The sequence below is a fragment of the Haliotis asinina genome, chromosome 1, assembly GCF_037392515.1.
Source record: "Haliotis asinina isolate JCU_RB_2024 chromosome 1, JCU_Hal_asi_v2, whole genome shotgun sequence".
Classification (NCBI taxonomy): domain Eukaryota; kingdom Metazoa; phylum Mollusca; class Gastropoda; order Lepetellida; family Haliotidae; genus Haliotis; species Haliotis asinina.
In genome coordinates, this window is record NC_090280.1 from 63,491,325 (window position 1) to 63,513,327 (window position 22,003).

The 22,003-nt window shown below is 40.8% G+C and overlaps 1 pseudogene; it reads left to right on the top strand.

The window, feature by feature from the left end:
* Nucleotides 1-18,380: 18,380 nt before the first annotated feature.
* On the top strand, nt 18,381-19,808 carry LOC137274393 (uncharacterized; annotated as a pseudogene).
* The last annotated feature ends 2,195 nt before the right edge of the window (nt 19,809-22,003 follow it).

Consider the following 22,003-nt stretch of genomic DNA (forward strand, 5'->3'; position numbering starts at 1 on the left):
ATTTTCTTTCAAATACAGTTGGAAACACCTGCCTGTATGGTTCTCTCTCGCCCTTCCGGAGAATCCGTGGTCCACTTCTGTCCATGGAATGTCTTCTCGGCAGTCGTCCTGCCTCTGGGGGACTTCAGGATCCATTTCCGCCCCCAGGTCGATGGCATCCCTCTTCCTAATAGTAAAGTCAATATATTTTACATCAATGCTACTTACTGTGTATATAAATGCAGGTTAAATGCCAACACATGCAAAACGTTCAAACCTGAAACTCAAGTTGTAACTTTGGAGTAGAGGTCATGGTAAACAAGGATGCATTGCATCAAACATTGTTTGAACCCACTGCTGCCCCACCTTACCTCCGTTTACATGCAGAAACCAGTATCAACCTTTCCCATCTATACCTAAATGGCTGTATACTATGAGAGAATGAGTGTGCACTGTATATTAAACAGACATTAACGAACAAGCATATTTTCTTCCAAATACAGTTGGAAACACCTGCCTGTATGGTTGTCTGTCGCCCTTCCGGAGAATCTGTGATCCACTTTTGTCCATGGAATGTCTTCTCGGCAGTCGTCTTGCCTCTGGGGGACTTCAGAGTCCTTTTCCGCCCCCAGGTCGATGGTATCCCTCTTCCTAATAGTAAAGTCAATATATTTTACATCAATGGAACTTACTGTATATATAAATGCAAGTCATATCCCAACACATGCAAAACGTTCAAACCCGAAACTCAAGTTGTAACTTTGGAGTAGAGGTCATGGTAAACGAGAATGCATTGCATCAAACATTGTTTGAACCCACTACTTCCCCACCCCACCTCCGTTTACATGCAGAAAGCAGTATCAACCTTTCCCATCTATACCTAAATGACTGTATGCTATTAGAGAATGAGTGTGCACTGTATATTAAACAGACATTCATGATGACGCATATTTTCTTCCAAATACAGTTGGAAACACCTGCCTGTATGGTTGTCTGTCGCCCTTCCGGAGAATCCGTGATCCACTTTTGTCCATGGAATGTCTTCTCGGCAGTCGTCATGCCTCTGGGGGACTTCAGAGTCCTTTTCCGCCCCCAGGTCGATGGCATCCCTCTTCCTAATAGTAAAGTCAATATATTTTACATCAATGGAACTTACTGTGTATATAAATGCAAGTCATATCCCAACACATGCAAAACGTTCAAACCCGAAACTCAAGTTGTAACTTTGGAGTAGAGGTCATGGTAAACGAGAATGCATTGCATCAAACATTGTTTGAACCCACTACTTCCCCACCCCACCTCCGTTTACATGCAGAAAGCAGTATCAACCTTTCCCAGCTATACCTAAATGACTGTATGCTATTAGAGAATGAGTGTGCACTGTATATTAAACAGACATTCATGATGACGCATATTTTCTTCCAAATACAGTTGGAAACACCTGCCTGTATGGTTGTCTGTCGCCCTTCCGGAGAATCCGTGATCCACTTTTGTCCATGGAATGTCTTCTCGGCAGTCGTCATGCCTCTGGGGGACTTCAGAGTCCTTTTCCGCCCCCAGGTCGATGGCATCCCTCTTCCTAATAGTAAAGTCAATATATTTTACATCAATGGAACTTACTGTGTATATAAATGCAAGTCATATCCCAACACATGCAAAACGTTCAAACCCGAAACTCAAGTTGTAACTTTGGAGTAGAGGTCATGGTAAACAAGAATGCATTGCATGAAACATTGTTTGAACCCACTACTTCCCCACCCCACCTCCGTTTACATGCAGAAACCAGTGTCAACCTTTCCCAGCTATACCTAAATGACTGTATGCTATTAGAGAATGAGTGTGCACTGTATATTAAACAGACATTCATGATGACGCATATTTTCTTCCAAATACAGTTGGAAACACCTGCCTGTATGGTTGTCTGTCGCCCTTCCGGAGAATCCGTGATCCACTTTTGTCCATGGAATGTCTTCTCGGCAGTCGTCTTGCCTCTGGGGGACTTCAGAGTCCTTTTCCGCCCCCAGGTCGATGGTATCCCTCTTCCTAATAGTAAAGTCAATATATTTTACATCAGTGGTACTTACTGTGTATACAAATGCACGTTAAATGGCAACACATGCAAAACGTTCAAATCTGAAACTCAAGTTGTAACTTTGGAGTAGAGGTCATGGTAAACAAGGATGCATTGCTTTTTGTGTTTTCTTCAAAAGACTGTGTGAAAGAAACAGATGCGTGCAGGGGCGAAGGTTCTACTAAGAACATGCAAAGAACACTTTACGTAATGTATGCTTCCCACACAGATTATGACTGCACGAGTGTACTGTTTACACCTCTTTTAGCAATATTCCAGCTCTATCATGGTGAGAAACAACAAATATATGTTTCATACATCATTCCCATGTGGGAAATAGAATTAGGGTTGTTTGGAGCGTCATGAGCGAACGCTTTAACCATTCGGTTATTCGACGATCCCCATAGATTTAAATGCAAAACAAATATGTCGGGTCGTGAAAAACAAAACTTAAACTAAATTTTAAACTTAAATATTACAATACTTTACCAGTAGATGGCAAGTACACTGACCCTCAAAGTGACCATCCGGGACTCGCTTTGTCTCGAGCTACCTACTGAAGGACGGAATGGTGGGTTAACACTAAGTTATGCCATCTATAGATAGCATCGTACAGGGCATGCACGAAGGGGGCCCTATCTACACTACCACCTAAATCTACCAGTCAAGTGCAGTCAGCATTGGGACTACTGGGGGTGCTGAAAAGACTGGGGTCACAGAGTGTGCCAACCCTAAACTAGCTAGGTTGCTGTAACAACCATCCTGACTGTACAATCAGGCCCTAGCACCGAACCTACTCCATGTACAGTCGGCGGGGGGCTACGCGGAGAGCGGATGTACTATGGAGCCACCATGAGACAAAAGCTCATCCCATCGGCCACTCGGAAAGCCAGTGTACTAAAGTCCGGGTGGAAGGGTTTAGAGGGACACAACACCAAATCCAGAAAGTGCCAGGGTTCCTGCGTCTGAAAGAAAAAGAGTCATGTATAAGCATTATCAATCACATTTCTCACGTACATAGATTGGTTCAACAACAGAAAGAAAGTATGGTTTTATGCCTCTTTTATACAATATTCCAACGACGGGTGTCAGAACTAACACTTGAACTACTAGGCTACACTATCACTCCTTTTACATACAGAAACCAGTATAAAACTTTTCCATCTATACCTAAATGTGCGTAAAGTATGGGGGACTGAATCTGCACTGTATGTTAAACAAACATTCATGAAGACGCATATTTTCTTCCAAATACAGTTGGAAACACCTGCCTGTATGGTTGTCTGTCGCCCTTCCGAACAGTCCTTGAAGTTGTCCTTCCTAGAAAGGATTTCAAGATTTTCTGCCCCCACGGCGAATGTTTCACATCCTTGTGAGTTGGTGCTCAGACTCCAAGCGGGCTTCAATTGTTTGCTTAAAGTGTGCAGTTGGAAACGACAAAGGGCAAACCAGCCTTACGCAACCTAATCCCGTTCTCTGAACCCGAAACAAAGGGTTAAAGTTAATGAAAACACCTCAATCACAAGTGTTTGTACAGAGACATGCTTTCTGATTTAGCGTGAGCCTAGTAAGACCTGGTAATATTCTTTATTGAAACAAAACGAAACAAAAAATTCTTTTACTAATTACAGATTTATTTATGTAGGACAATAAAATTAAAACATAATCAACGGCTAATACAATACAGGCATGACGCATTGTAAATTTCAAATTAAAAGTTAAACCCAAAGTGACATAGGTGTATGGCTCATTCAATACAAATGATTTAAAACAAACTGTCGTCCGTGGGTGGGAATGTTTTAAATTGTGATGTGCTTATCACTGCTCATTGCATTGGTGACTCACTCCTGTTATTCTGCGACTATAGTCTGTTTGCCGTAAAAACGAACCGATGAATGTTTCTTTAAACAAAAATGTAAATCGAATAAAGTGAAATTAAGATTGCAAATTCTCATAATTTTACCATGCCAATTGAACATCTGATTCTTAGAATTTTATTCAACTTAGGATGAAAGTTGTTTAACAAACGATAATAATTACAAATCACTTTCTTTGTTTATATTACAAGCGGGTATGCACATTAAATAAAACGCCGAGAAGAAGTTTGTTTGGTCGAAGTTAACGTTCATCACGTACCGCACGTGCTCCTGTTTCAATGTTCTAACAGCTGCACTTAACCCCTTGTAATACTACGGAAGTACGGAAGCGTAGTAGGGCCACGGTGAAATACTTTTGGGTGTCACTATCTCCTACGTAGGGCATACTATCTTCTAGGTAGGACTTAGTATCTGCTACGTAGGAGTTACTATTTGCTACGTAGGAGATGCTAATATATCCTTTCATGAAGTGTCGTTATTAAATTGAGAAATTTTTGGTTATGTAGGACGTTAGAAAGTAGAAATGCACGTCAATGCATATTTATGACACTAACGCAGTGATACTACACAGTGTTGTTTGTGTGTGTGTGTGTGTTTGTGTGTGTGCAGTTAATTGCAGTTATGGGTATTCTCTCCCACTCTCTCACACACATATATACACACGCACTCACGCGCCCACGCACGCACACACGTGGAGGAGGGGAAAAGTTTCTGATATAAAATTCTCATTATAACACGCCCTTCGAACGTTTTTCTTATCTTCATATGAGGCTAGGTTGGATCAGATACAACGCTCGTTTGTGATTTGTTTTTTCGTAATTGTTTACAAGTTGACTTGACTCGGGTGGAAAAGTGTTGAATGCGGCCTACAGCAATACGGAATTAAAAGAAGGCAAAAGATTGTCATTATAGTTGCTTGTATAAGTATAAGGATATAAGTACGCATGGATTGCCACCGATAGACACGTCTATGCACGCAGATTATGACTAATGTGCAACAACCTCTGAAACATACAGCGCATAAAATGTGACAAAGTGGAACATGTAACAGTGAACTAACGGCAACGCGTAACAAGAGGGCAAACTGAACGTGAGGCAGTAAAGCACAACAGTCGGTCCAACACATGAAAATAATATGCAGCAATTACACTACCCATCAAACGTCTAGACTCACATAAAACACCCACTGTATGTAATAAATGTATACATGGTTACAACGAAGATGAGTTTCTCCACTATCTTGGGGGAAACAATTGCAAACCTTGTGCAGATTAATTGAACGAGGATGATTCATCAAATTGCTGAAATGTGCAAATATCGTGCCGGTGAACTGCTGCATTTTGGTGTAAAGTTTTGATAAGAATTTGTCATTTATCACCAAGTTTGATCATTTGTTGAACGCATGACAATACTCTTGTTGAGTTTTATTTTACATTAGTTCATGTGTAAACAGTACCTTTAAACAGTATGGGATATTTTGCGAAATCTAGTTTAGTATGCGGCTACATTTACACTAGTGAGTCTAAACTTTTGATGGGTAGTATAGTTGAACGCACGAGTCTAATGGTGAAGGAAACGGTAGACTCTTAGAGTAAATGAAACACACGACAGTAGACTCTAATGGTAAATATAACACATAACTGTCGACTCTAGACGTAAAAGAAACACATGGTTGTAAAAGAGTTTACTAAAACAGAGGAAATGGAAATGGTTTCCATGTCTGCTGGGGGAACTAAGTTGACCATTTCAGATTAATATATATTAACCTCCTACAGGAGATACTAAGCCCTACGTATGAGATACTAAGTCCTGCACAGGAGATACTAAGTCCTACGTAGATGATAATAAGTGAGTAAGTAAGATAATAAGGAGATACTAAGTCCTACGTAGGAGATAGTAACTCGTACGTAGGTGATAATAAGTCAACAAGTAAGATAATAAGGAGATACTAAGTCCTACGTAGGAGATAGTAACTCGTACGTAGGTGATAATAAGTCAACAAGTAAGATAATAAGGAGATACTAAGTCCTACGTAGGAGATAGTAACTCGTACGTAGGTGATAATAAGTCAACAAGTAAGATAATAAGGAGATACTAAGTCCTACGTAGGAGATAGTAACTCGTACGTAGGTGATAATAAGTCAACAAGTAAGATAATAAGGAGATACTAAGTCCTACGTAGGAGATAGTAACTCGTACGTAGGTGATAATAAGTCAACAAGTAAGATAATAAGGAGATACTAAGTCCTACGTAGGAGATAGTAACTCGTACGTAGGTGATAATAAGTCAACAAGTAAGATAATAAGGAGATACTAAGTCCTACGTAGGAGATAGTAACTCGTACGTAGGTGATAATAAGTCAACAAGTAAGATAATAAGGACATACTAAGTCCTACGTAGGAGATAGTAACTCGTACGTAGGTGATAATAAGTCAACAAGTAAGATAATAAGGACATACTAAGTCCTACGTAGGAGATAGTAACTCGTACGTAGGTGATAATAAGTCAACAAGTAAGATAATAAGGAGATACTAAATCCTACGTAGGAGATAGTAACTCGTACGTAGGTGATAATAAGTCAACAAGTAAGATGATAAGGAGATACTAAGTCCTACGTAGGAGATAGTAACTCGTACGTAGGTGATAATAAGTCAACAAGTAAGATAATAAGGAGATACTAAGTCCTACGTAGGAGATAGTAACTCGTACGTAGGTGATAATAAGTCAACAAGTAAGATAATAAGGAGATACTAAATCCTACGTAGGAGATAGTAACTCGTACGTAGGTGATAATAAGTCAACAAGTAAGATGATAAGGAGATACTAAATCCTACGTAGGAGATAGTAACTCGTACGTAGGTGATAATAAGTCAACAAGTAAGATAATAAGGAGATACTAAGTCCTACGTAGGAGATAGTAACTCGTACGTAGGTGATAATAAGTCAACAAGTAAGATAATAAGGAGATACTAAGTCCTACGTAGGAGATAGTAACTCGTACGTAGGTGATAATAAGTCAACAAGTAAGATAATAAGGAGATACTAAGTCCTACGTAGGAGATAGTAAGTCGCACGTAGGTGATACTATGTCCTACGTTGGTGACAATAAGTCGTACGTAGGACATAGTAAGTCGTACGTAGGAGATAGCAAGTCCTACGTTGGTGATAATACGTCCTACGTAGGAGATAGTAAGTGGTACGTAGGTGATAATAAGTCATACACAGTAGATGCTAAGTCCTGCGTAGGTGATACTATGTCCTACGTAGATGATAATAAGTCCTACGCAGGAGATACGAAGTCCTACGTAGGAGATAGTAAGTCCTACGTAGGAGATAGTAAGTCCTACGTTGGTGATACTACGTCCTACGTAAGAGATAGTAAGTCGTACGTAGGTGATAATAAGTCAATAAGTACGATAATAAGGAGATACTAAGTCCTACGTAGAGGATAGTAAGTCTTACGTGGGTGATAATAAGTCCTGCGTAGGAGATACTAAGTCCTACGTAGGAAATACTACGTAGTAGTAAGAGATACTAAGTCCTACGTAGGAGATAATGAGACGGAAAAATAATTTTCACCGTGTCCCTAATACGTTTTCGTAGATTTGCAATATTAATTTCACTATGTCTGGTTTACGCTTTGTTTAAAGTGAGAAATCATCTCAACATCGGACACCACCATACATGCACATGAGACACCACCATGACATTCACCAATACATGGCACACCACCACCGGCATTGCATGGGTACACCACAACATGCACCAATACATGGGGCACCACCACCATATGCACCACTACATATGGACACCACAGCCACCAACACCACATGTGACGGAACACAGACACCACTAATTACGACAGAACTACATCCACCACTACACCACTGGAACACCCAAACCAAATCTATCACTGTATGCACGTCATCATCAAGACATGTGGCTATATTGGACACTGAAGTGTCATGCAAGGGCAGGCTGGGGCTACCCTGCTTACAACGATCAAGGGCGATAATTCGATCAGTAACATTAGCATATTTTATCTTCGCTTACGTCGTGTTTTGGATAGTATATCATAATGATAAAAATCCATGTGCTTGGCGTCTTCTCAATATCACTTTCAAAGCCGAGCTTAACAGTCTTTGAGGTGTCAGATGATTAAGTGATCTCTCATTCTACCTGGTATCCATCCACTGCTGGCTGAACAGAGGCAGATCACGAACAAATTCATCAGCGTTCGACATGACTGTACCATGAAACTGTGTCAGGAACCACACTATCGAACTTACTGGCCCATTCGAGGACATCACTTGATGTTTCTGCCGATGTCAAATGTAAATCTAGTGTGCATTCACCCTATTCAAGTTTCATCCTCTAGTAACAGCCCTGGCAAATCTCAAACAGTTTGGTGCAAGACAAGTGAAGGCCTTGAAACAAGGTAATGTATGAGATGTTCCTAACTGGTTGTTTTAGCCCATCATGTTCAGTGGTGGGGTTTGTTCATCCTTTCTTTGTGCAAACTTGTTCTAAACTAGATGTGTTGTGATCCTAGAAAGACAAAATAGGATCATACCTTTTGAATGAATTAAATCTCTCGATATGGATGAATTTGACGTTAAAGGAACATGCATTTGAAACCACAATATTGACACCGAGGTCGTTTGCAAAGTACATATGATAGACTCCCAGTTTTGCGACATTCTAAAAAAGCTTACAATATAACTTTAAACACGTGGCACGTTTAATTGATAACAATACTTCTTTTTCACTCTTTATACCACCTTTCAGAACCACTTCTTTTTTATTCTTCATACAACGTTTCAGAGCTAATTCTTGCTCCAAGTCAGCTATTTTTTCAGATGATAAGATGTTTTGTTTACTAGCCAGTGAATAGAATGCTTCAAGGCTACATTTTCAGTTACATGTACTTTTAATGAATCAGCTGTCACGTAGATACAAGTCATGGTGTGGATGCATCCTCCAGTCATCGTACATTGTATGTTAAACATTTGTGGATTTAGATCGGCTTTTATATAATCGTAGATTGTACATCTGTGTATGCAGATTTGCATCTAAATGATTGTAGATGTATGACTTCACTAAACGTGAGAATCCTTGAGAATGCCTCTAAAACATTTTTCGGTGATCGAACCTACACTAATTGTCAAAACGCTTCACTCACTCACTCACTCAACTAACCTGGACGTTGGGATGTGATGGCCGCGTTGTATGCGTATACAATCTGGAACATTCTCTGATATTACACAGAAGTGTTTTGACCTGTTTCCCAAGCGTGTTAATCAGACGCTGTCAGGTGTAATGAGGATTTGATTTGGGACGGTTTTATATTGTCAATTGCAGCTTAAGAACATTTTGTCTTTGCAGCATAAGCGATATGTCCAAATATGAGGCCCCCATTGAACTGACCGACCATGTTAGGTAGATCGTGTGGCATGTGCTGAAGACGCAAGTGGGATCTGTCAACCTGCATGGAACAGTAGGCGACAACGTCAGGTTTTTACCAAGCATCACTTAACACCATGCTCAGATGTATGTAAATGACTATCGCTTATCTATAAAGACTGAAGTTCTCATACATTTCTTACGAACAATAACATGTAATGCAAATGTGTTATGTCATTTTTCATTTGAAAAGACGTATGAATATACATCATCAAGAGTTCGCTGTTACATAAATTTATATACTCTCTCTACTCAGTTGTACCACCAAGAAAGGAATCGAGTAATCTGGAAAAACCACATCAAGCAAGCAAAGCATATTTACATACATTTAGGAAATAAGTTAGACGACTGAGTTGATTCCTTGTAGACATCTAAAACTTGAAACATTTACTATGAATTATCCGATCTTGGACCATCGCAAAACTGTAAACGTTAATAAAACCATGTACCTACTGATATTTTACAAAACAATATGATATAAAACTAACAATGCTTGACTTTCCGCCGTAACTAATAAAACGCGACACGCGACAATTTTGATAAAATGTCGCGTTGTCGCATTGTCGCTCGTTGCGGTTTGTTAAAATATTCACTATAGTTTGCATTAAGACCACATGATTTTCAAGAAATATTGTTTTTTATGTTGCGAGTAACCTATTAACTTTTCAGGTTTGAACGAGATTGGATAAGAAAAAGAGTTTTAAAGAAATTCTGCCGCTACACTCATTTCATAAAACACACAAGGAGTGACGTTCGCGCTGCTCAAAATCTGATCGAGAACCGAACATCCAGATTGTTTTAACATGCGAGCCAATCAAAATTTGCGTTATTCACAACACATTGGTTTGTGCTTGTAGGCTGTTCTTTTAACTTTCTGCTCATTGTACTTAAGTTATCTACTTGCTTTGGATATTTGAACACTGACCCTCACATTAACACTACCTCCAACTTTGAAGAAACGTCTGGCGTCTTCAGTAAACATTGACAGTAAATCTTTCAGTGTACAAACACGTGATTTATGCACCTTCGAGACACGAAAATCGCTACATGTGCACAATGTAGACAATAAAAACTACCCCATTTTCAACATTTGCACTGATATTTCATTTCAGCTCGAAATCATAAAACATGGATCTGATCCACCACATTGATTGAATATAGTTAGCATCTTTATTTTAGCATATCTGATGGCATACAATTCAACGACTTGGACCCATTTGCTCCTGTTGTAACCTGGAAATATACTGAACGCCCAGTAATAGTAGCTAGAAATTGTGGTTTACCACATTATGTAATTAATAATGAACATATCTAATACATGTGTGACACATACAATTGATTAATTCAACCATGTAATTTTGACAATGTATGCAGTTTCCAAAAGGGAATAATAATGAAGAAGAATATACATAGGACTCCGTGCTTTTAGTCAGGAGACCAACTGAAATCGTTCGGATTATTATTACTGCTATTATTATTATTTTACAGAATGAGGTAGAAACGCAGCAGAGAGGGTTCGGGCGATCCTGGCACAGTCAGGCTGGTAAGGCTCATCATCAGCTCAGGGCCCTCGTCCCTTCTACACGCAGCCCAGACAGCGAATGGGACTTCTCCCAGGAAACGCTGCATAGTCGAACCCACCAAGAATTTTCCGGAGGATATGGAGGCTCCCCAACACTGCAGACTCCTGCATTACCCAGTTTGTCAGAAGGGCTGTGCTCCCCGTCAAGAACCCGGACACTCTCCTGATATGCGCCAAGAGATACAACTTCAGTCACTGACCACATGCAGTTTGAACTTAACGCCTAGCATGCTATATACCATAAGCAAAATACAATCACTTATAGCTTGTTCACCTGGGTTCTCTCCCTGTCACGTTATTTAATTATATAGACAGCCATGACATGTTAGTATGTCTGTGGGTAGCAAACAAAAAGGCATCTGTTTTTCTCGGATGACTGGATTGGACGGCAACCGGTACAAACTGAGATTATCAGTTTCACGATCTACTTTGTATTTGGACGAACAACAGTTTCCAGCCGCATAGTAGTTTACATCTCAGTATTTGCCGACTGCTTCGAATACTACGGAAGGGTATTGCGGTCACAGTGAAAAATGTTTTAGTCTCGTTACTTCCTACGTAGGACTTAATATCTCCTACGTAGAGATACTACGTCCTACGTAGGAGATACTAAGTCTTACGTAGGAGATAATAAGTCCTACGTAGGACATAATAAGTAGGAGTTAGTATCTCCTAAGTAGGAGTTAGTCTCTCCTACGTAGGACTTACTACTCAGTATCTCCTACGTAGGACTTAGTACTTCATATCTCCTACGTGGGAGTTATTATCTCCTACGTAGGACTTACTATCACCTACGTAGAACTTATTATCTCCTACGTAGGAAATAATAACTCCTATATATCTTAATATACATTAATCTGAAATGGTCAACTTAGTTCCCCCAGACACGGAAACCATTTTCTTTTTGACTGTTTCAGTCACTGTTTTAGAGTTTACAGCCATGTGTTTCTTTTACGTTTAGAGTCTACAGTTATGTGTTTTATTTACCATTGGAATCTACTGTCGTGTGTTTCATTTACTCTAAGAGTCTACCGTTTCCTTCACCGTTAAACTCTTGTGTTCAACTATACTACCCATCAAAAGTTTAGACTCACTAGCGTAAATATAGTCGCATACTTCAATCAACTGTTCTAAACTAGATCATGCAAAATATTCCTGACTTTTTAAAGGTACTGTTCACACATGAACTGATGTATAACAAAACAAATGCGTAACGTTGACAAGAATATTGTCATGCGTTCCACAAATGATTCAACTCGGTGAAAACTGGCAAATTCTTATCAAAACTTTACACCAAACCGCAATTTTGATGAAACATCCTCGTGCAGTTAATCAGCATAAGGTTTGCAGTTGTTTCCCCCAAGTTGGTGGAGAAATTCATCTTCGTTGTAACCATGTATACATATATAACATATAGTGGGTGTTTCAAGTGAGTCTAGACTTTTGATGGGTAGTATACTTGTTGCATATTACTTTCATGTGTTGGATCGACTGTTGTACTTGACTACAACGCGTTCAGTATTACGCGTTGCAGTTACATGTTTCTATTATGCACTGGATATTTCAGAGGTCGTTGCACATTAATCATAATCTGCGTGCATAGATGTGTCTATCGGTGACAATCCACGCGTACTTATATCCTTATACCTATACAAGCAACTATAATGACAATCTCTTGCCTTCTTTTAATTCCGTATTGCTTTACGCCGCATTCAACACTTTTCCACCCGAGTCAAGTCACCTTGTAAACGGTTACGAAAAAACAAACCTCAAACCAGCGTTATATCTGATCCAACCTAGCCTCATATGAAGACAAGAAAAACTTTCGGAGTACGTGTCATAACGAGAATTTCATATCAGAAACTGTCCCCCCTCCTCTGTGTGTGTGCGTGTGTGAGTGCGTGTGTGTATACCCATAACTGCAATTAGATGAAGGTCCACGTCACCCAAACGTATCACACACACACACACACACACACACACACACACACACACACACACACACACACACACACACACACACACACACACACACACTATCTAACGCCCTGAATAACGAAACATTTCTCAATAACCACACTCCATATAATCCGAACCTTTAAAAGGATATATACTCTTCAAAATAAGTAGGGAAACCTGAACTTTCAATTTGGATAGGAACTGTAAACGTTAACAAACGTTTCAAGGAGAGACATCTTATGAACGCACCATCATTTCCCTCTATTACCACCCCTAAACACAACGCATGATATGCACGTGCACAATGCTGTATCCCCATACACGTGAATGGGGTCCCATTCTTGATTTTGACGTTTTTTCAAGAAGGTCGAGAAAACAATTAGAACATTAAATTTGACACTCATCTTGCATCACACATTTACGGAAGCGTATTAGTACGGAAGTGTATTAGGGCCACGGTGAAAATTTTGTTTGGTGTCACTATCTCTTACGTAGGACTTACTACTTAACATCTCCTACGTAGGACTTAGTATCTCCTAGGTAGGACTTACTATCTCCTACGTAGGAGATAGTAAGTCCTACGTTGTCGCATTGTCGCGTGTCGTGTTTTAGTGACACAGCTTAGACAGGGCGACAATGCGGCAACGCGACATATCTTGGCCTTGAAAATTGTCACTATGTCGCGTGTTGCAGTTTGGGTAAAAGAAAAATATTATTTCAAATGCGACACGCGACATTACGACAATGCGACAAATAGGCGAAATATCGCGTTGTCGCATTGTCGCGCTTTGGCTATTTTTTCCTCATATTTGCGAGGGTGACAATGCGACAATGCGACAACTCGACAATGTCCCTTCTCGGATTCCATAGGAAGCATTATTAAAACAACTCGATTTTGTTTGGCATATGTTAAAATGACTTCATGTATCGTATTGTTAGAGTGAGCGAGCAATATATGGGTGACTGCTGCTGAAAGTGTTTGTCCCGAAGCGGAAAAATATGTACGTTTACAGCTATTACTGTATAGCAAAATACATGGACATATATTGCTCTAATTCCCCTGGTGGTAAGGGGGTGGTGTCGTACGCTATACGGAACGTTGATCGTCTGTGCCCAATTGACGTATTTCTCGTCTTCAGCATAAACTTTACTGTCTGAATAATTGCAGATCATACCAACTGAAAAAGAACAAAAAACATTGACATTAAAAGGTGCTGATAACCATATTTCATTTGATGATAACCATATTTCAATAGTCAGTCTGGGAGTCAGTTTCCTGAGACAGGCGGACAGACAGATGTAAATTGAACTTAAGTCTATTATCGGAAGTCGGTCAGGCATATGTGCATGTTGTGCTTCAATTTCTGCGACTCGAACCAGAAGGTACCGTGGTGCCTCCCGTATCGGGAACTCAGAGGTAAGTTACGCGGACTACTTTAATGTCGCAATGTCATCTTGTTGATCATGTTATCATCTGTCAGGTTAATATACCGCCGACTGATGGATAAAGGACACAGATGCACATTCTTAAATTGAAATGAACACTGATACGTGACAGACATTCAGAAGGACGTCCAGCATGTTTTCAATGTGCAGCCAGTCGCCAGAGAATGGTCCTCGTTGATATCTTGCTCACATCAGGAACTGCTCGGGCTGTCAGTATGGCTGGTTGCAATCTTTGACGCAGATCGGTTCGAATCCACCGAAAGTTGCGTTAAGTGGTCATAGGTGGACGGCTGATTCGGAGACGGTCTGCAACGACGGCGTATTGTTGACGCCATATGGTGTTCCTGTGCACGTAGAACTGTTGTGCAACGTAACTCTTTCATAAAATGTTTCACAAACCATGGATAAATATCACATGGAGTAAATAATTGCATCAGTTTTTTCAGGATTACGTTTTATCCGTTTTTGTCACGGTCTTTTTGAAAGCTCGAAAAATGCATGCAAAATAACAACTACCGACAGGCCCTGTTTTGGCTGTGGATTAAGTGTACTAAAATGAATATTTAAATGCGTTATAATTGTTTTCTTATCTATATATCATCTAGCTTTTGCCTTTGAGTAGACATTTACATGTAGAGGCATGTGTAAACTTGTGATTTTCATGGGTACTGTTTTATCTTGTTATACGAGTGAGTCAATACATAAGTTTACAATATTGCTTTTTCAAGACAATACGATTTATGTGTCCCTGTGATAAATTGCAAGCGTTCTTGTCTTCATTGAGTTTGTAAAAATAGTCTGTTTAACGGTATTCTAGACGCTGTAATCTACTCCTGCGCTTAACGGGGTGTTCTCTCCTGTCCTCCTTTACTTAACGCTTTTTGGCGGTGTCCCCGATGCTGAAGGGAGGCATGTGATCACATTGTTAATCCTCTGTTTCAGGTATTTGTATAATAATTTGCTGACGCACGAATTTCATCACCAGGTGATCAAAGTAATTCCTTATTTTGGCCAAGATTGAAAAAATAATAAAAAATAAACAAATCCTCTTCTGTCCCGTTTTCAGTCATCGGCATCACTGACCAATAATTTGCTGCGTCCTGAAAAGGATCATTCTCTATACGATATATCTCTCGCGCAAATCCCTTTCTGGACGACGTTTCTTTTAGTTGAAAATCTCACAAACTGAAAACATAAATAATTATTAGCATCTGTGTGAGAGAGTCAATGTACTCTGCGTGTACACACTGTATAAATGTGTGTGTGTGTGTGTGTGTGTGTGTGTGTGTGTGTGTGTGTGTGTGTGTGTGTGTGTGTACACAACAGATTTGTGATAATATTTTATGTTTCTATTTTCTTGACTTCTTCATAGACTCCATTTGAAAGATTACCACAATCATTAGAATCACTGTTTGGTTCATGTGTATTATTACTGATGATGTTGCAGTTAGTAAACAGCGGGTAACGCTATGATGCCGGTATGGAGATGAAATTTCATTCGGAATTTTATTTCGGACATTATTGACTTTCTGAGGTAAATTGCTTAACGTAACCCTGCCTCCATGATTACATCCAATGACCAACGTACTGCCTTACATCATACCATGATCCACAAATTTGCTTTCCATGTGCATGAGCCTCAGAATGCATTGGTTGTAATCACATTTTGCTGTACATTTCTTCAGCAAACCAATTAAATACACTCGTAATGTATTACTTGTTACATCATAAACATCCTCACATGGATACTTAGGTAATGAACGTTTCAATCAAATACACCTTTCACAAACTTCTTCACTACGTAAATACTATCCACCAAAGGAAATACTGTAAGAACAGTTCAGCACTGATGATAGAGCACCTTTAGCAGTGTTAACCCCTCTATAGCCTAGTTCATCAGGAAGTAGCTCGGCTAGAAAGTTAATGCCATCGTCAACACACGCTGGAAATGGGATAATCTCTTCCTTACTGCAATAACTTGCTAAGGTAGGTGTGCTACTATCCATCAGCATTAGATGATAATGTTTATAGCCCTCTCTGATAGGTGTCTCTCAGACAGGGATCTCCGGACAAGTGACAGACGAGAAATTGGAGATTATTGTGCATGGGATACAGGGGCCTTATTCTCGAAGCGTTCGTAGTCCTAAAATTCTTAACTTTGATCGTAGCCCATTTGTTTAGAATGGGCTTAAGAAGTTCGTAGCGCTACGAACGTTTCGAGAATAGCTAGCCAGCTCTTCTTGGTGTTGTGGCAGCAGAAGAATGTTTCTCTCTTTTGGTATCAGAATCGGGTCGCTGATCAGCATGGTGGTTAGAGCAAGAAACTAAACTTGCGTTGAACAGGGAGGAACTACTAACACGCTTGTCGGCTCCTCCATCTGTACCTTTCGCGTCATCACGCTGAAAGATGGAAACGTGAAAATGTTAGATTATACCATATCCAGGGAAAATCGTCGGCAAGCATACAGTTTACCGACTCAGGACCAGCCAGCGCTGCGGAGCAATTATCTCACCATAGCGTCTTAGCCCTTTACGATCCTTAGGGTTAGGGCTTGGGGTTAGGCTCTGGTACCCTCTCCGACCTGTAGGGAGAGCTAATGAATCTGAACAAGTGCTCCCTGTAAAGTGCAGGAAATCGTCAACAGTGACTGCTACATATTTTGACATTTACTAATTAATTCTAGAGGCAAAGAGATCGATATCAAACCATTAATCATGTTTCATAATTCTTGATAATAATAGAAATGTGATTAATATGATTGCAGACGGTGTTAAAATGTAATTTTAGTATCCACTGAATTATAGACGAAGACATTATTTCTTCCGAGGAGGATGCACAGGAGATCTACCCCTCGCCTTCCGTGATGGTGACAAGCTAAGCAGTGTTATGGTCGGACACATCCATGTCCTCAAAGGATCTAAACTTATTGTATAGCTGGATCTCATCAATCGAACCCTTAGCGAATCTATCGCATTGGTTAAGTCTAGTTATTGTTGGGTTTCCTTTCACAATTTGTTTAACATGAGGTTCTTGTACAGGTTTGGATGGACATGAATCGCTTCACGAACGTGACACCTTGATCGTTAAGTTCTAGCATGATGTCAAGTTGGGTCATGTGAGCTGAAAGATGATCCCTATCACTGACTATACTTTTACTAGAATTGAGGGTCCGATTAACTGACACAGAAACAGGTATTCCAGCCAATGTATCAATTGACAGCAGGTTAGATGCTTGTTGTCGTTTGCTACAATCTATGAGTAAAGACCCAGATCTCATTCTCTTGATATTTTTTACGTCCCCTGCTATACCGTACACTGCTTCAGAAACAGCAAACGGGTTGTGTTTACGTGCTTTTTTTCTGGGGATTCTATCACTAACACTATTGCCCAGTAGTCTACTTGCCCAGTAGTCTACAACTATCAGGTGTACTTTGATCAGTTTCAAGGTGACGTTTCTTTTTCAAGGGGGTTTCAGGATCCATGTTAATGTATTTAGATTCTTCATTCCAGCTCCCTACCCACCACGGAGTATCACAAGGACAATGCTATAACCAAGTGGACCTCCTACTTGCAGCACCAAGGATACTGGAAAGATATACTCAAGCAGAATAATAGAAAGTAATTATTCTACCAGATTGGCCCATGAGCCACCGCCTTCTGGGCATATCACTTTCGGCAAAATACAAAATTGAAGATGTTTTCTCTTTTTAAGCATATATGCACACACCAATGCATCTGACAAAACGTGTAAATAGTTTTCTTGCAGACGTGCATCAAAAATATACATACCACAGGGTTCGGCATGACCAGCCGATTGATTGAATCGGACCAATTCAACCACCTGTCTAGGTGAAGTTAGGGCCAAAGTGGTGTGTTGGGCAACAGGAACACTTAGTCCCTGTTCCAGTGCCCTCAACCACCAGAATCCCCTCCTCCACCGACACAGTGGCGCAAGCCACGGCGAACAGGTTGTCCAATTTGGTCGCCTCTTACGACCAGCAATGGGGTGCTGTGGACACATTCCGCCCCGGGTCCACTCGGGAGAAGAGCACTTAGCGTTACCCAGCATCCACCACGAGGAGGTGGCTCTTCATGGGTGCCAAGAGAAGGATCTGACAGATAATAAGGTGGACATGCTTGCCTTGCAGAAAAAAGATTCTTAACACCATAGATGTTGCCAGAGCATCATTGAGAGCCGAGTTAAAAGGAAACATACGAGTGAGAGAAGCCATGGCTGACATTCTAACAAGAGGAGTCTCTTCAAGGTATGCTAAAAAGCTCTGAAGTGCGGTAGCTGAAACAGGGTTACCACCAGATGAAGAGGCAGTGGCATCATGTCTCTAGATCGCTCACAGACTTCCAGGTCGAGACGAACGTATTCCACGAATCTATTCCAAAGAAGGCAGACATGTGGAATCGTGAGAACTCCAGTGACATTTGTGTCAGGGAGAAGCATAGACTGGAAATACACCTGCGAAAGTGTGATGCCACCGCTACCAATGTGAAAGCTGAAATCGTGCGATGTTCGACATTGAAGGTTACGCGTCAGTCACAAATGTCAAAGCTGACAACACATGTCACTGTGTCTACGCCCGCTCCTGGTAATGCTACGTGAATCTCCAGGACATCTGAGTCAACAACGACAACCAGACCACAGGAGAAAAAAAAGTAGGATTTCGATAGCTCCAACCTGGTCAATTACCCCACATCGGTTCCGTCAACTCAGTATGCACAGGAACTCCTTTACTGTCTATCAGTACCTCAACATGAAATCGATGACTACCCTTGCCTACATAGGCAAGACAAAGAACCTTCTGATAGGATTATAAGACCCTGATAAGATAGTGTCATCTACTCTGGATACAAGTCGTGTGACGATATTAAGAGAACGTGCAAAGACATATCGCATGGCAGTGAATGAAGACCTGGACATCGTATTCGTGTCCACTTATGAACCACGGTCTTCGATCAGCCGCATGTATCCACAAAGGAAGGATTACACTTCCATTGTTGACTTAACCACCTACGGGGGCGTTCCAAGGCAAATAGCTCTTGACACAAGGAGAAAGATGATATATGGGTGTGCTGGCAAAACACTGTTCACTGTGACATATGATGGTCAAGGTCTGAAAACATTAGCCAGAGGAAGCCAAGTGCATGCTGTAACCCTGGATCAGACGGCAGGTGTGTTGTATAATAATACGCAGAAGAAACTGATGAGGATGACTGTGCCCAGTAATGTGAGTACAGAGGTGACCACACTGAATGCCGTCCCCTGGAACATGAGACTGTATATAGGCACCATCTACTACAGTAGCTACAAACCCCCTATTGTAGGTGCAGTTAATGTGACGTATACCACTGACATATACTCTCCAGTCAGCCAGTATGAAGAAGCTAGGTCTTACTGCATGTGTTTAATTCCTTAAATGTATCAGTCGCATCGACGCACGCAACAGGGTCGATGACACCAGATGTTAATGGAAAGGTTGAAAGGTGGGGTATCAACATTCATCCAGGGATATCATCATGTAAATGTATTTCTGCACAACAGGCACTATTTCAAAGCTGTGTATGAGAAAACAACACTTGTCTTCAACTTTCATTGAGATTAGTTTGCAGCGTCTTTAACAACTTACAAACCATCAATCATCTTGTTGATCACAACACGCTATGCCAAAACAATTCATCACACACTTCTACTAGGTAACGAGTAACGAATTGCCATGAGGTCCATTCTATGTCCAGAGTCACCTCAACTCAGCTCTTAGTTTTAACTGTACATGCAAGGTTTAGTTCTCACCGTGATAGTCTTGTGATGTTGTTGTCCTTTGACGACCAGTTTTATATTGCATACATATTGTGTAAATTCCAATTTGTTATCTTCACGATGTGGCTGAAAAACTGAAGATGTGACGTTAAATATTAACTGACTCACTCACATTTAGATAGAACAATGCTTAGATATTAGATATTATACACGACTAATAGTTTTCGTGGCCATAGTACTTACTTACTGAAAATATGAACAACGTTCTTTCCAGTGACAAGGTTGCTGTTAGCATCTGTTTCAAACAACTGTTTAGAGGCAGATTGCCATAAGGATATCACAGAGTGATTGTTAAATCGTTCACTCATTACATTAACGACACGGATTCTCTTACTGGTATGGTTCCTGTGTTTGAATACCACGTCCAGAAGAGTCTTTCGCGCTGATAGTGCTCTCGAGCCGCCTTCAAGAAGTCTCCCATCCCAGCTCTGTGAACCGTCTCCGTGCTGTAGTGGTTACAGGGTCTGTCCAGAGAGTAGAAGAATGCGGTTTCGATCATGGCAGCGTCATACCAAAAGCCATGTACTTGTTGGTCACTGCCTGGCGCCCAGCATTAATGGACACAGACTGTTTGGCTTGGAGTCAGAATAAGGTGTCTGAGTTGCAGAGTGGTATCTCAGTGAGCTAACACTGTTAAAATTGCTTAATTCTGGGCTAGTACAAGTAGCCACATATACACACGCATGCATGTTGTCGTATGAGGGAAATGTTCTTCAGAAGGACATTAAACCCTATTTCACCTCATCTCATCTCACCTCACCTCACCTCCCAGCTCCGCAATTGTCGACTGAAAAGATTTAAGCCATTACGCAGGGCCTGTCGTCAAGCAAGGGATGTTACCAAGACATTGCATGGCAGGGCACCTGACATACTCACTACTTTTGTTGTAAGTTTGCAGGACGTGCGGGTCGAGGTGTCATCTTCCATAATCCAGTTTCGCAAAACACTGTTTGAGTTTTCCAGCAATATCACGACTTGGGACACCAGAAATGGCCTTCACATATTGTGCCCATGTTCTCGCTCAGATAGTTGGAAATATGTGTTAAGGTATGGAGTAGTGCTAAGGGCGGTTTGGGGTACATGCCCCATGTTAGCACTGTTGACTGTGCTCCAGTCGCCAATGTTCAATTTCATCTGTAACACAGAATGGAACTACCAGCAGCAAATCTATTCTTCACGTCTGGCACATGCCTGCATACGTCATGGGCTGCTAGACGCTGCAAGAAGAGTGAGACAGATTCCCTTAAGACTAATACACCACATATGCCCATTCGAATGATTAATGTTTTCTACATCATATATTTATGCGCGAGCGCGTGCGCGTGCGCGTACGTGTGCGTGTGCGTGTGCGTGTGCGTTTGTATAATGCATACTGTACACATATTTACAGTCCAGAATGCCGCTTGCTGTGCTCAGTCTGCAACACATAACAGTTACAACACGTACAACAAAATATGTCCAATCCCATGACCTGGTCTTGTGCTATATTTAACTATGTATGTATGGTCAACTACAATAGTTGTGGAAGCAGAAAAACATGTGTAGAAATCTTTACAGGGCATTTAGAAGTGGAAAGAATAAGAAAAGTCAGATTTATGGATGTGAACTTATTGTGGATAAAACAGGTGGTGTTAGCATAAGCTCCGAAACGTTGTGTTATCCACATAGAAGTTGAGGTCTATAATTCTGACTTTTCTTAAGAGCGCTTGTCCTCGACTGATAAATGGCCGTCATATGGTATCACGAAAAGATTTTGGGGACATTATCACCTGGCCAAAACATCTTCCGATCCGC